General features: G+C 35.0%; 1 pseudogene; it reads left to right on the plus strand.

The window, feature by feature from the left end:
• The first annotated feature begins 3488 nt into the window (after positions 1–3488).
• Positions 3489–11140, plus strand: LOC125656276 (ryncolin-1-like; annotated as a pseudogene).
• Positions 11141–13728: the final 2588 nt, after the last annotated feature.

A 13728-nucleotide genomic window follows, 5' to 3' on the forward strand; every position in this document is an offset into this window, starting at 1 on the left:
GATTAATATGAGTTGCCGTACCCATACTGGATTTCTTAAGTTCCTAAAAATCCTTACAAACAAAGATGCATTGCTGGATCCAGTAAGTGTTCTACCAAACCTCCAACTTTGCTCCTCACGAAAATATTAACAGCTGTGAATGAGAAACTTCAAACGTACAGTGTCACTACATATGACAGAGTTGGTGCAAATCAAATGTGGATTCTAAAACAATTCTAAAGAGCTTGTATTAAACTTGAAATCGCAACGCTTTTCTCCAATTAAACGGTTTACTTTTCAACACCTTACACGATCATTTCTTACGATAGTTTAAAGACTAGAGTCTTTTATGAAAGGCGAAGATAACGAACAGTGATCAATCTCATAACTCCTATCAGTAATACAATATAGATAGTTGGGCAACTATGGACACCTGGACACACCAGGGGTGGGATCAGGTGCCCAGGAGGAGTAAGCATCCCCTGTCGACCGGTAACACCCGCCGTTATCCCTATATTCTGATCAGGTAAACGGAGTTATCCGTGGTCAAATCAGTGTTACGAAAGTAACCGCGCATATACAGAATATCACTTCAACATTTAGTTTAGTCATATTAAGATAATTCATTTTACATCAGGTTAAGAAAAATGTTGATGTGATCTCATCATCAGGTAAAATATGTTCCATTTGTCATTTAATTTCTTTATTTTCCTATCCGGATGATTTGTTGAATTAATATAGATGCCTGTGTATTTCAAAATGCCTTATCATCATTATAACTCCATAACATTTATGAAATAAATTCATTTCTTAAAAATCTTATTTTAGTACAACTAACAGAATCAGACCCCCTCCTCGTATATATTTCGTTTGTGTGCAACCAAACTCTGGTAGAATTTGCCAATAAAACCTAATTTCCACATGGATAGAAATAAAAAAAATTATTAATTGAGTGGTTAACTCCACGGTGAATGAACATGTCTGTTGAATGAAAAGGTCTTAATTTCTAAGGCTTTGGAAATGTAATAAAAGCATTACAAAATACACGTAACATATATATATATATATATATAAATATATATATATATATATATATATATATATATAAATATATATATATATATATATATATATATATATATATATGTGTGTGTGTGTGTGTGTGTGTGTGTGTGTGTGTGTGTGTGTGTGTGTCTGTATATATATATATATATATATATATATATATATATATAATAAAATGAAACACGAAGACGTTTAGTAAAGCTTTAGCGCTTTCATTTCAAATCTTCAGAAGCTTAACATTTAGTAACATAGCGACGTTATGTCACAAACAGCGGAACGTTAAAATTAAACAAATCTAGACGTCATTACATACTGACTGTTGAAACGTATTTTTCATTGTGACGTCATAGTAAACCAAAGCTGTGTGTCGAAATATTACGGTACCCGATGACGTAAATCGGTTGTGACACGTAGGCCTAAACAACCGAATGAATGGTGGAAGTTGTAGCCTACAGTCCACCAGTTGTAATGTTATGTGGACGCCTAATTGATGCCAGTGTCATATATTTGTACGATAACGTTAAAAATCATTCAACAACACGGGGTATTTGTCTTCACGTCTAAGTAGCCTATATGGTTAATCGAGTAAAAGACACCCTTCCCCCTGTGTGCTGCGGTAGCGATCTCAACATGCTCATCAGTGCCAAAAAAAGTGGATGAAGGTGAAGCCAGATACTCATTAAATTCAACGACCTTTAGATTATTAAAATAAATATATGATAGCGCAAAACGAAAATGGGTGAAAGTAAAGGCGCAGACGATGGGTGGGTCTCGATTGTATCTGAAGTGGATTGGAGGACTAACTTCATAATGTTTGATCAAATAACTAATGCTAAATAACTACTGTAAGGATTTTACAACTATTTCTCACATGGTTACATATATATTTAGTTTTATCAATTGAGAATATATATGATGAAACGTAAAGATGACGAGTGGTCAATCTTATAACTCCTTTAAGATCTATTTGAATTTATTTTTTTTTTGGGGGGGGGGGATCGATTGATGCACTTAACCCGATTTCGACCATGAAGTGGATCCAGTTAAATTTTGATAATATTGTTTAAAATAACCTTATTTTCTTAATTTAAATAATTACTGGTTTTGTTGAATGACAATGGAAGAATTCCCCAATTATATCTTTTAAATATTACGATTTATATTAAACCTATAAATTAGAAAAATATTCAGATTTTGTGCATGAAATGTAAAATTCTGGTCATTTGTAGCACATAAAAATACCAATTCACATATCCCACAGACCTCGATCTAGAAAAAACTCTTTACTTCTATGTATGTAATACAATAGTTCACAATTAATCAATGTTTTTGGATCGAGGCCAGGGGGTTATTCTAATTTTTGGTGCATATTGTTGGAAATTATCAATGTTTGCAAAAATAACACAACCGATTTGGGCATTATTATTTCTGCGTATAATAAACTTTAGACAGGCTACTCATAAATAACTTCATCTCACATGGGTTTCAACCATTGTTTCAACAATTTGATGTTAAGTTATGCTTTCGTATATTGAACTATTTGAGATACATAATACCATACACAGGCGATGATTGAATACCCAAATATGGCCCTGTAATTCTAAGTAAAATAAAGTATCTTCATTAAAAAGATCATTCATTGTATCGAATAGCTTAGCCATTTTTTTTTTATAAACCCAGTGTATTTTTTCCGCGTAAATTCATGCATATATTTAGATCTAATATCTAAAACTTCATAATTATTTCGAATTTCAAACATTTCGGTTGAGCATCACTGAAGAGACATTATTTGTCGAAATGCGCATCTGGCGCATCAAAATTGGTACCGTATAAGTTTTACATATAGAAAATATAGCATGGAGAAACAAATCGCGGATTCATCTAAAGTTTATCATACGCAGGTATCGAGAAGTTGAGCCTGCAGAGCACTGCTATTTCACATGAACTTCATGGGCTCTGAGAAAAATACTGACAAATCAATGCAAGATTGTTCTTTACGTATTAGATTGCTCACTGCATACTAGCGCCAGACTGCATCACGAACTTATCCAACGTTACGTTCCAACATGTTATTCACGCTCAAAAATGTCGATCATGTCAACAGTAGTTTCACTCGGACACAACAAAAATGATATATTGTTACTTTTTACCTCTTAATGATTCACTATTTTGATTCTAGTTCATTATGTTTATAATTCTGATGTTATGGCTGCTTCATATATCCTACATGTACCTAGAACGCCACCGGGTATGTTTGTATAATCTGGTGATGTAAAAATAATTTCATTGTGTTTTTGTGAAAGAAATTGACTTTAAATTGTCATTAGCATTGTCCATTGTAAAATGAAATATAAGAGAATGATATACATGCATTGATTTCTGGCTACTTCTATTCTTTACCAAAAGTTTCTGAAAAGTACAAAGACTGCTCAGCCATTTTGAAAATGAAGCAACACAGAAAAAACAGATATGGTGTCTATACCATCTACCCCACTGAAGGAAGTAAGAAAAAGGTGTTTTGTGACATGACAACAGACGGAGGGGGTGGACGGTAAGTCAATTAAATATAGATTTGTATGATTACATATGTACATTAATTCTTTAAAACTACGCACCAAATTATATATTGAATATAAATCACAAGCTCAGGCAGGTGACGTACATGATATCCGGTATGTCTGGGTATATGAAACCTAAACATTTCAACACAAATGTTACCGCTAAAGAATGAGTCCACTGACTGCACACAAATAGCCCGTGGTACTTTGCGTAAGAAAAAAATACTAACATCTCGCAAATTTTTGTCGCATCTTTGATTTCAAACTTTGTTCTTTCTTGATTTCAATTGTTGTTTTTAATCCCGCGCATCGAAATGAAGTATTCGTTTGATTAATACAACAAGGACGCTGTATACATCAATTTGTCATTGATTTCAGGTCACACCCCTTTTTAAAAGTATGTACGAAGCATGAGCACATTTATGTTTCAATTCATCGTAAATATGGTGACCACAAAAAATGATGATGACAATGATTCACAGTCATAACAGATAGTGAAATAGCAGATTTCCATTTTTAAAAATGTAAAAACCACAGCTACTTGACTTATTTTTTTATGATAAGAAAGTGTAAAAAAAAAATAATAATAATAAAATCACGAGTACTTGTTTCTTTTTTTTTCTTTTTTTTTTTGTAAGTATACTCCGTTTATGATATTCAATCTGTCTCTAGCCTTATGAATAACGAAATAATGGACACAGGAATAAATCATATTCATACCCACTGAAATCTATACCTATTCGATAAATAGAGTTATGTCTGCACGTTATTCATCCTAATCCAGTAACGGTGATATTAAGTCTACATTTCCAATTCAATCAGAATCTACTTTAAATAAACATGTATAATAACTCTTTCATTAATCACTGCATAGTTTTCGGAACAATCAAATTTTGCAAAATAATAATTATGCAACCAAATAAATTCAGTTACATGATATGGGGCTCACGGCGGGTGTGGCTGGTCGACAGGAAGTGCCATCTCCTCCAAAGCACCTGGTCCCAACTCTGGTATATTCAGGGATCTGTGTTTGCCCAACTCCCTATTTTGGATATCTTATAGGAGTTATGAGGTTTATCACCGTTCGATATCTCCACCTTTCATTTTGTTAAAATCAAATAATTTTTTTAATGTGAAGAATCTAGCATATCTTACTGATGTAATTCACACCGATTCCTTTCTCATGGCTTGGTGGTTCATTTACAATGTGTTTGATTATTTTTTCTCAATTTCAGTTTTAGTTTTTTTAATTCCATGAATCGAAAATAAGTATTGGTTTGGGTAATATAACGGGAACATTTTGATTACATCAATTTATCATAGACTTAACGTCAAGTCCAATTCATTTTACAAGCCTGTGTAATATATGATCGCATTAATGTTTAAAATTGTCAATGAAAAAGATTATGGTTACCACTTACATTCATAACAGAAATCGAAACAGATGTTGAATTATTTTCTTTTGATAAAATGTGTAAAACTCACTGGTACCTGTCTCATTTTCTATTGATAAAATGTGTAAACATCACGAGTACCTGTCTTATTTCAAATTAATTCGTCGACAAAAACCACGCCAAAGAAAATTTCTATCCAGAAATACAATTCGCCGAAAGAGTACGAAATACACCTGAGAGTATCGCTTCAGTTTTTGCTGACTACTTCTCAACTCTGTACGAGCCTGGAATAAATTGAAATATATGACAATCAATTTTACAACAATGCCACTTCAGAGTACAATCGTATCAAAATACTAGAAACTCAAAATCCTATCGATCTTCCAAGGTAGATATATTACAGAAAATGAAGTGGATGATTCTATAAAACTATTGAACTAAAAAGCCCCTGGGCCTGATAAAATTCAATCAGAACTTTTGATTCATTGAAAAAAAAGTATGCTATCAAAATATATGTGTATTATTCAACAGTATAATAGAACTATGTATAATTTCCTCTGGATGGAAACAAAGTTTGAACGAAAGGTGAAGACAACGAACAGTGATCAATAAAATAGTTCCTACAAGCAATACAAAATAGAGAACTGGGCAAACATGGACCCCTGTACATACCAGACGTGAGATCATATGCCCTTGCAGAATAGAAATTACTTGATGACCCCAATGAAGAAGGTATATTTGCTAAAATCACCATACATCGTATCATGGGGTCAGTATTTTGTATGAAAAACTGATACGGTACCAATTTTGCTGCACCAGATGCGCATTTCGATAAATAATGTCTCTTCAGTGATGCTCAACCGAAATGTTTGAAATCCGAAATAACAAGGAAGTTTTAGAGGTTTTATAGGGAAAAACAGGGTTCCAAAAAAGTTGAGTCAAATTCGTCTAAGGATAAGAGCTATGTGTGAGGGAGATAATTCTTAATTTTGAAATGAATTTCTAAATTTTATAACAGCAATTAAATATACATTCGTATTTTCAAGCTAGTAACGAAGTACTTACCTACTGAGCTGTAGAGACCCTCGGGGACTAACAATCCACCAGCAGAGGCCTCGACCCAGGGGTGATAATGAAAAACTTATACGGTACCGATTTTGCTTCACCAGATGCGCATTTCGACAAAGAATGTCTCTTCAGTGATGCTCAACCGAAATGTTTGAAATCCGAAATAACAATGAAGTTTTAGAGCTTTTATATGGAAAAACAGGGTGCCAAAAAAGTTGACTCAAATTCGTCTAAGGATAAGAGCTATGTGTGAGGGAGATAATCCTTAATTTTGAAATGAATTTCTAAATTTTATAATAGCAATGTATGTGATATTGAATATCATCGTCCTGAATATGTATATTTGTAGTTCATCAGATTTGATCCAATATCAGCAAAGATCCAAAATGTTCCATCTGTCCTAATAAATGATGTCTTTCAATTGTATATTTTCGGCGAATTTTCCCTTCGTCACCTTAGCTATTATTCTTATTTATAAATGTGGATTGTTAGGGAAAGGAGCAACCGCTGCCTTACTTTTGACGCGGCCATGGTAAGAGTGGGGTTCAGGGGTTCAAACTCATAACCTCACGGATATAACGCGAACTGGCACATATGTATCATTTATTTATTTTTCCTTATTTTTCCATAAACAAAAAATGGAAAGATTTTGCGGAAGGATTTGGTCATCCTGATCACGAATACTGGCTTGGTTAATGTTTAATTTTGTAGAGTGAAAATTATTTTTACATAGTTTAAACAAAGTACTTGAATATGAAAGGTGAAGATAACGAACAGTGATGAATCCCATAACTCCTATAAGCAATACAAAATAGATAGTTGGGCAAACACGAACCCCTGGACACACCAGAGGTGGGATCACGTGCTTAGGAGGAGTACGCACCCCCTATCGACCGGTCACACCAACCGTGAGCCCTATATCCTGATCATATACTTATATTTATAGACCCTTTAGAGCGTACTACTACATCTCCAAAGCATTCTGTTCATCGTTCCGAGAAAACCATTTAACGTTCCATGCAAACCGTTCAGTGTTCCTTGAAAACCGTTCAGTGTTGCTTACAAATAGTTCATTGTTTCGCGAAACTCGGTCAGTGTTCTGTGCAAACCGTTATGCGTTCCGTCTATTACAAGATCATCAGCTACTACAACTCCGCTGACATCGTCAAAACTCTATGGTCTTCATAACGATCTAGTTTGCCAATACAACCTATCATAGGGTCAAATGCTGTCTGGCGTGTTTCATACCGATTGTCAGGTCGTTCTTGGCACACTGGTTATACTTACAGGTGACTTCGTTTACCTAATCAAGATATAGGGGTCACGGTGGATGTGACCGGTCAACAGGGGGTGCTTACTTCTCCATGGTACCTGATCCAGGGGTCCGTGTTTGCACAACTTTCTATTTTGTATTGCTGGTAGGAGTTACGAGATTGATCCCTGTTCGTTATCTTCACCATTCATGCTTCAATGGGATAGTTTACAACGTCGTGGATAAGGTGCCAAGCTGACTATGATATACATGTACCGTATATCCCTTTCCAACATTCCGGGACCACACCTAGATGATTTTAAGAACAGTTCAGTGTTCATTTTTTCTGCGGGTCAAAGCTTGTGTAATTTTATCAATCATTCATATACAGATAATGTTAGCGTTCATCGTTCCGGGTAAATCGTCCGCCGCATCGTGTAAACCATTCAACGTTAGTTTCGGACCGGTCCATGCCAGTAATACAGCAGAATGATTGGGGGGTCTGTAAATAAAAGTAGGGGGAATGGAATAGAATAATTATTTTAATCCCCGTTTCCTCCTTTCTGAGATTTGTTCGAAGATAATATACCCGGTGTACATATATATCAATTGATTTATAAATTTGATATATTTATTCGAAAATAATCTTAAGTATTTGGAAATTGTATAAATTGTATAAAAAGAAAATATACAGTTTCATTTTTTTAAAATTAAGAAATACACCAAAGCATAACTTACAAATAAAAATAGAATATTGAAAATGTTTTGTTTAATCACATGAAATATTAAGAATATGTAATGCATTAAGTTACTGATTGATCACTGTTCGCTATCTTCACCTTCATTTACGTACTTGTGCAACAGAATGTTAGGTAAGATGCATGTCTATATCTTCAGCCATCAAATCTGCTGTCCTTATGTTTTGAAAATTCTTTCAGGCAAAAATATCATGCATAATTTAACTAAAAGCGGGAAAATGAAGCAAATAATAGACATGAAGAGGTTTAACGGGGGACAAGGATTTGTACAATACTCGACCTTTGTTGTCGGAAGTAGATCTGATAAGTACAGGCTGAAAATAGCGGGATTGCGGGGATCATTCGGAATGAGTAAGTATTTATTGTTATAGTAATTAGTATCACTAGTTCTATAAATTAATGTATATGGTGATTGTCTAAAGAGATATCAAACACAATGTCTATTTATACTATATTGTGTTTATGCAGCAAATGGACTCTACATAAACGGTAAATGTTCGATAATTCCGTTGTATGATACACATTCGATGATTATCAATGGATTTTACACACAATGGTCTACATCGACTTTTCCAATAGTGTATGATGTAGAAACAATGAAAATGGCACAATGACAGAAGCCCAAATTATTAGCCAGAGACTCTGGAAAATTAACAGAATCTGCGGCAGGGTTTCAAGCAAAATTCGACTATATGTCTGAAGGTGTCAGATCCCATTATCTGATGCCTGAAGACATCCGCCACAAGCGGGCATATTTTACCCATGCCATGACAAAACAGCACTATTGACGAAAAGGTGGATAAATTGGAAATTTTCACACATGATTTTATACAAACATGCTTGTATACCATACAGTTTGGGCAATATCAGAGAGATGGGTACCATCTGGGTATAACTTAGGGGAAGGTTTGTAAGTCGGAGTAATTAATGTAGCCACCACTTCTAGAGATAATGAAATTGGATATAGAACTGTTTATCCCAACCCTTGCTTTTTGGGCTGCGATGTGCGAAAACATGTGCCGATAATATCTTCGTGGTAAGATTTGGGACCAAATGATTCTACATCTAGGTAACATAGAATGGATATTAGCAACTGTTAATTTCATAATTTTTTGAAGATGACACAATGACGTAGTAGTAATACTATTTTCCCCGCATTGTAACACTATGACATCAGGATAGCCAAATTGTTGAACAACTTCACGTAACCGACGCTTCACATCTTCCCAAATCATGCCTCTCAGCCAAACCATCTTCCGGAAATGTGGGACTGAAGATGTAGGTGTTGGTTTGAGTAATTCACAAAAGTGTGCTGGTGGGCGTATTGAATTAAAGCTGAACCCACTATCCAAACTGTAATACCGGTACCGGCAAACTCAACATACTGTTAGAAAACATTATAAATGTTGCAAATTATTTTATACTCGAATATAAGATTGAACAGCATTGGATTTCCAACTACCTTTATCCTTAATTTTGTCTTCGGGTACGCCTCTAAGAACAAATGTGTAGCCCCACCTATTCGAAATGAATGAGTCCAGGGGTCCGTGTTTGCCCAACTATCTACTTTGTATTGCTTGGAGGAGTTATGAGATTGATCATTGTTCGTTATCTTCACCTTGCACTCAAAAGTACCAGTGTCCAGGCCAATAACTGTAGTTGACTTCTGGAGTGCCGCCGTAAATAGATATGATGTTAAAGGTTTTGAATTAAGGTGGCAAAATAATGGACCTTGACCATTAGGTCTGATTGATAAGAATTGATGTAAGTGGGCAAATATAGTGGATGTTTGTTTCTTGAGTAGCATTTGAATTGTGGCGCCCTTGCGAAGGTGATCAGTTTTGAACCCCGTAAATATGAACTTGATAGGTTATGCCACTCATGTAACATCTAGCAGGTGAATATGATATTTAATTTGCTGCCCGATATGAGATGTAATTAACAGATTGATCGACTGGTGGTGACAATGAAAATTTGTTATAAAATATGCTAAGCGAGTGAAACGTTTTCTTGTGAAATCTGTAAAGGAAGCGATCAATGCGCAAATTTGTTACGAAATATGCTAAGCGAGTGAAACGTTTTCTTGTGAAATCTGTAGAGGAAGCGATCAATGCGCATGGTCAAGATAATTATGTTGCGGGGATTGACGATGATTACCGATGGGCATGGCACTAATTAAGGACATAGGAGTTGCCTATCTTGAGCACATAATTGTTGTATTCGTTCCCAATAACGGGACTTAACTGGTATTGAATTAAGTCTGATTATGTGTAAATTTACATGTAAATGTGCGTTAATGACGTTTTGCCACCGGGAGAGGGCATATAGAGTACCTGTGTTCTTTCCATTCTCTACCCATAGGTGTCGCTACTCGTTAACACATCTGTCAATGCCGAGATTTCATAATTCTTGTAAAACGCATTGTAAATTCTTAAGCAGACGCATAACTTCGCTTAATCAAATTATGATGCAGAGTTTTAAGATAAAATTGATTTACCGCTCGTAAACAAATTCCCACAAATTTAGATTTTAATCATAATCAAGTATTTTCTTCCGATTTTGGTGTTATCTTAGTTAAATTAATCATTTTAATCTTTAAATCCTTAAATTCTGTTTCGTTTTCCGTTCCGTTCCGTCTTCTGTTCCGTTTTCCGTTCCGCGGTTTAGCAAAACCCTAATTCATACGTACTGGCGTAACAAAATAATTTCGGTTATCACTTTGTCGGTATATTGACGTAAAGAAAAAAGAACTAAGGGTTGTCGGTATGTTGCCATTGCACCACTTGATACGTAATGCACTTATTATTCACAGAGGATTCATTTTCTTATCATAATGGGATGAAATTCTCCACAATAGACAACGATAACCACCGGTGGAAAAGTAACTGTGCCGCATCGTATGGAAATGGATGGTGGTTTAAAGACTGTATTTATAGCAATCTCAATGGTATATACTATAGAAAACCAACATCCGGTGGTAAAGGAATGATGTGATATTACTGGGGTCACAAAGGCACAACTGAACCTTTGAAATCTACAAAGATGATGATTAAGCCAAACACCTAAATGTAATTGGATATGTTCCACGCTGATCAATAAATTCTTAGAACTTCAAGCACTTGATTGGTTATTCATATTCAACTATATCATTAATTTGATACGTTATCTCAACTTACATATGGTACACTACAAGTAACAGAATTGTTTTAGAAAAATTTTATTCCAGACGATTTTTGTATCTAAAATGACATTTAGTGTTTTCATAATGTAAAAATTATAGCCTTTCCATTCTTCTCACAGTTCTGCCAATTTACTCTTCACCAATTGGAACCACGACATACCCTTTTCCAAAGAAAATATATTTTGTTTTATTTCGTGGAAATGACCAATTAAATATATATCCGATTAGTTCACACCTTAACATAGAGGGTGCACCAGCAGGACTGAGGCTACACGACCAGACTACGTTCTAAATTATATCTTTCATATTTCTGGTTTACCGGTATTAGTAGCTTTGTGGTGAAGGCGCTTCCTGCCCAACAGGGAATTTCCGGGTTGGATTCTCGATCCTGGCACTTCTTCTAACTTACGACATTTAACATAGGTAGTGACATTTGCATTATCAATCGTCTAGCTTAACCAATGGCAGTCATGGTTGTGTTAACACGGAGATTCCTATTACAATAGGCGTTAGGACAATAAAGAACGGTGACTGCCACCGTCCTGAGATTCATGCAGGATTCATGCACATCTCGACGACATTTTAAATTAACGCTGGCGACCTCTTTACATAATTGCAAAAATTGCAAAAGGAAACAACATACAAACAAAAATAGAAAGAAGGATTAACTAAACTTGTTAACACTTGTAAAAATTATTTTGAGCATATTCCACTTGAAAAAATATAACAGGCACGTAAGTAAAGAAACAGTTATATATGACGATGTGAAAACTACTGCAGAACTTCAAAAATGATCATGAAAGGCGAAAATAACGAACAGTGATCAACCTCATAACTCCTGTAAGCAATACAAAATAAACAGTCGGGCAAACATGAACCCCTTCACACACCTGAGGTGGGATCAGGTGCCTAGAAGGAGTAAGCATTCCCTGTCGACTGGTCACACCCACTGTGAGCCCTATATCCTGATCAGGTAAACGGAGTTATACGTAGTCAAAATCAGTGTGCCAAAAACGGCCTAACAATCGGTATGAAACACGTCAGACAGCATTTGACACAATGATTGGTTGTATTAACAAACTAGATCATTATAACGACCATAGAATTTGCGAAATACTCACTTCAATCCAGACTGTTGAAACCCTTGTATCATCATCTTGTTTGTCAGTAGCTTGCCTCGATTTAAAAACTGACTATACGCAGAACAAGCTCTTACGTATCGAATCAGTTAAGAGATATAAACACCATATGCAGGTGATAATGGGATATTGCTACATAAATATGGGAAGTTGACGATAGAGAAGCTGAAATCATCCCGTTTGCAATACAGTTGAGTTGTCAGTTTGCCGTTAATGTCTACTTTCAATAGAATATCTAAGTATGAAGCAGAAGTGGACGACTCTGTGGTATCTTTTATTTCGAGCTCACATTGTAGTAAAGAGTAATCGGCGCGAAAATCGATTAAGTATACAAATATATGAAGTATATGTTGTAAAAGTGACGGTTAATGTTGTAATAGTCCAAATAGTGGAAAGTAAATATCCCATAAAATTTGCATGATCAGCACCTATTTCGGAGATATAGCGGGTTTGAAATTCGACCATGATTAAGGTAAAACAAATTTATGACTAGGATAAAGGAAACTTACTCAATTCAATGCCTAGGGTAACGCATACACATACACCCTAGTAAATGAGTAAAATGTTGAATTATTTGATTGTTTTAAGGTTTATCCTAATGTATGAATTTTATATCATTCTTTGGAACAATCGGGTATCGAGCCCCGGGCCCTTGCATTACAAGTTAGGTGCTACCCAAGCCGATGTAAACTATTTGATGATAATATTGTAATATAGAATTCAAACTTATTTCGGAGATCATACAGACTCTTCATACTGAGAAAATAATTTTAAAGAAAACGTAGGAAACGTCTTGAATGTCTTTAAACACCACGAACAATTTAATTCTCTGTGTTCTCAATTTTGAGGTGAACACAGTGGGAAACTCAAGTAGAATTTAATAATAGTTAGGGGTTAGGGTTAGCATAACAGTTTATTCAAATTGTCAATGTTTAATAGTTTTCATTTGCAAACACACATATATATATATTCACACATCGTGGTTATGCTGCAAATATATAAAGACATAATTTCTAATGTATTACAATTATATGGAACTTATATCTGTTTGATGAAATTTGGTTGGAAAATTCTGTGACTGCATCGCAAAATTCACTTTTCTGACGATGTAATCAACAGGAACTCTGTAAACATCCATAGTTACTGTTTACAATTTACTGTATACAATATATCGAATCTCAACGAATCCAAAATATGAGAAGAATCCGTCCTAAATTGTGATGTATCAAATCGACACATCAGTGGAGTAAATCTCGTTAAAGATGTTCGCTCTCCTGAGTTTTGTAGCATTGCCATTGTTTTAGGAGTATTTTACTGATGTCTACATGGAAGGA

The sequence above is a fragment of the Ostrea edulis genome, chromosome 7 (assembly GCF_947568905.1).
Source record: "Ostrea edulis chromosome 7, xbOstEdul1.1, whole genome shotgun sequence".
In the NCBI taxonomy this organism is placed as follows: domain Eukaryota; kingdom Metazoa; phylum Mollusca; class Bivalvia; order Ostreida; family Ostreidae; genus Ostrea; species Ostrea edulis.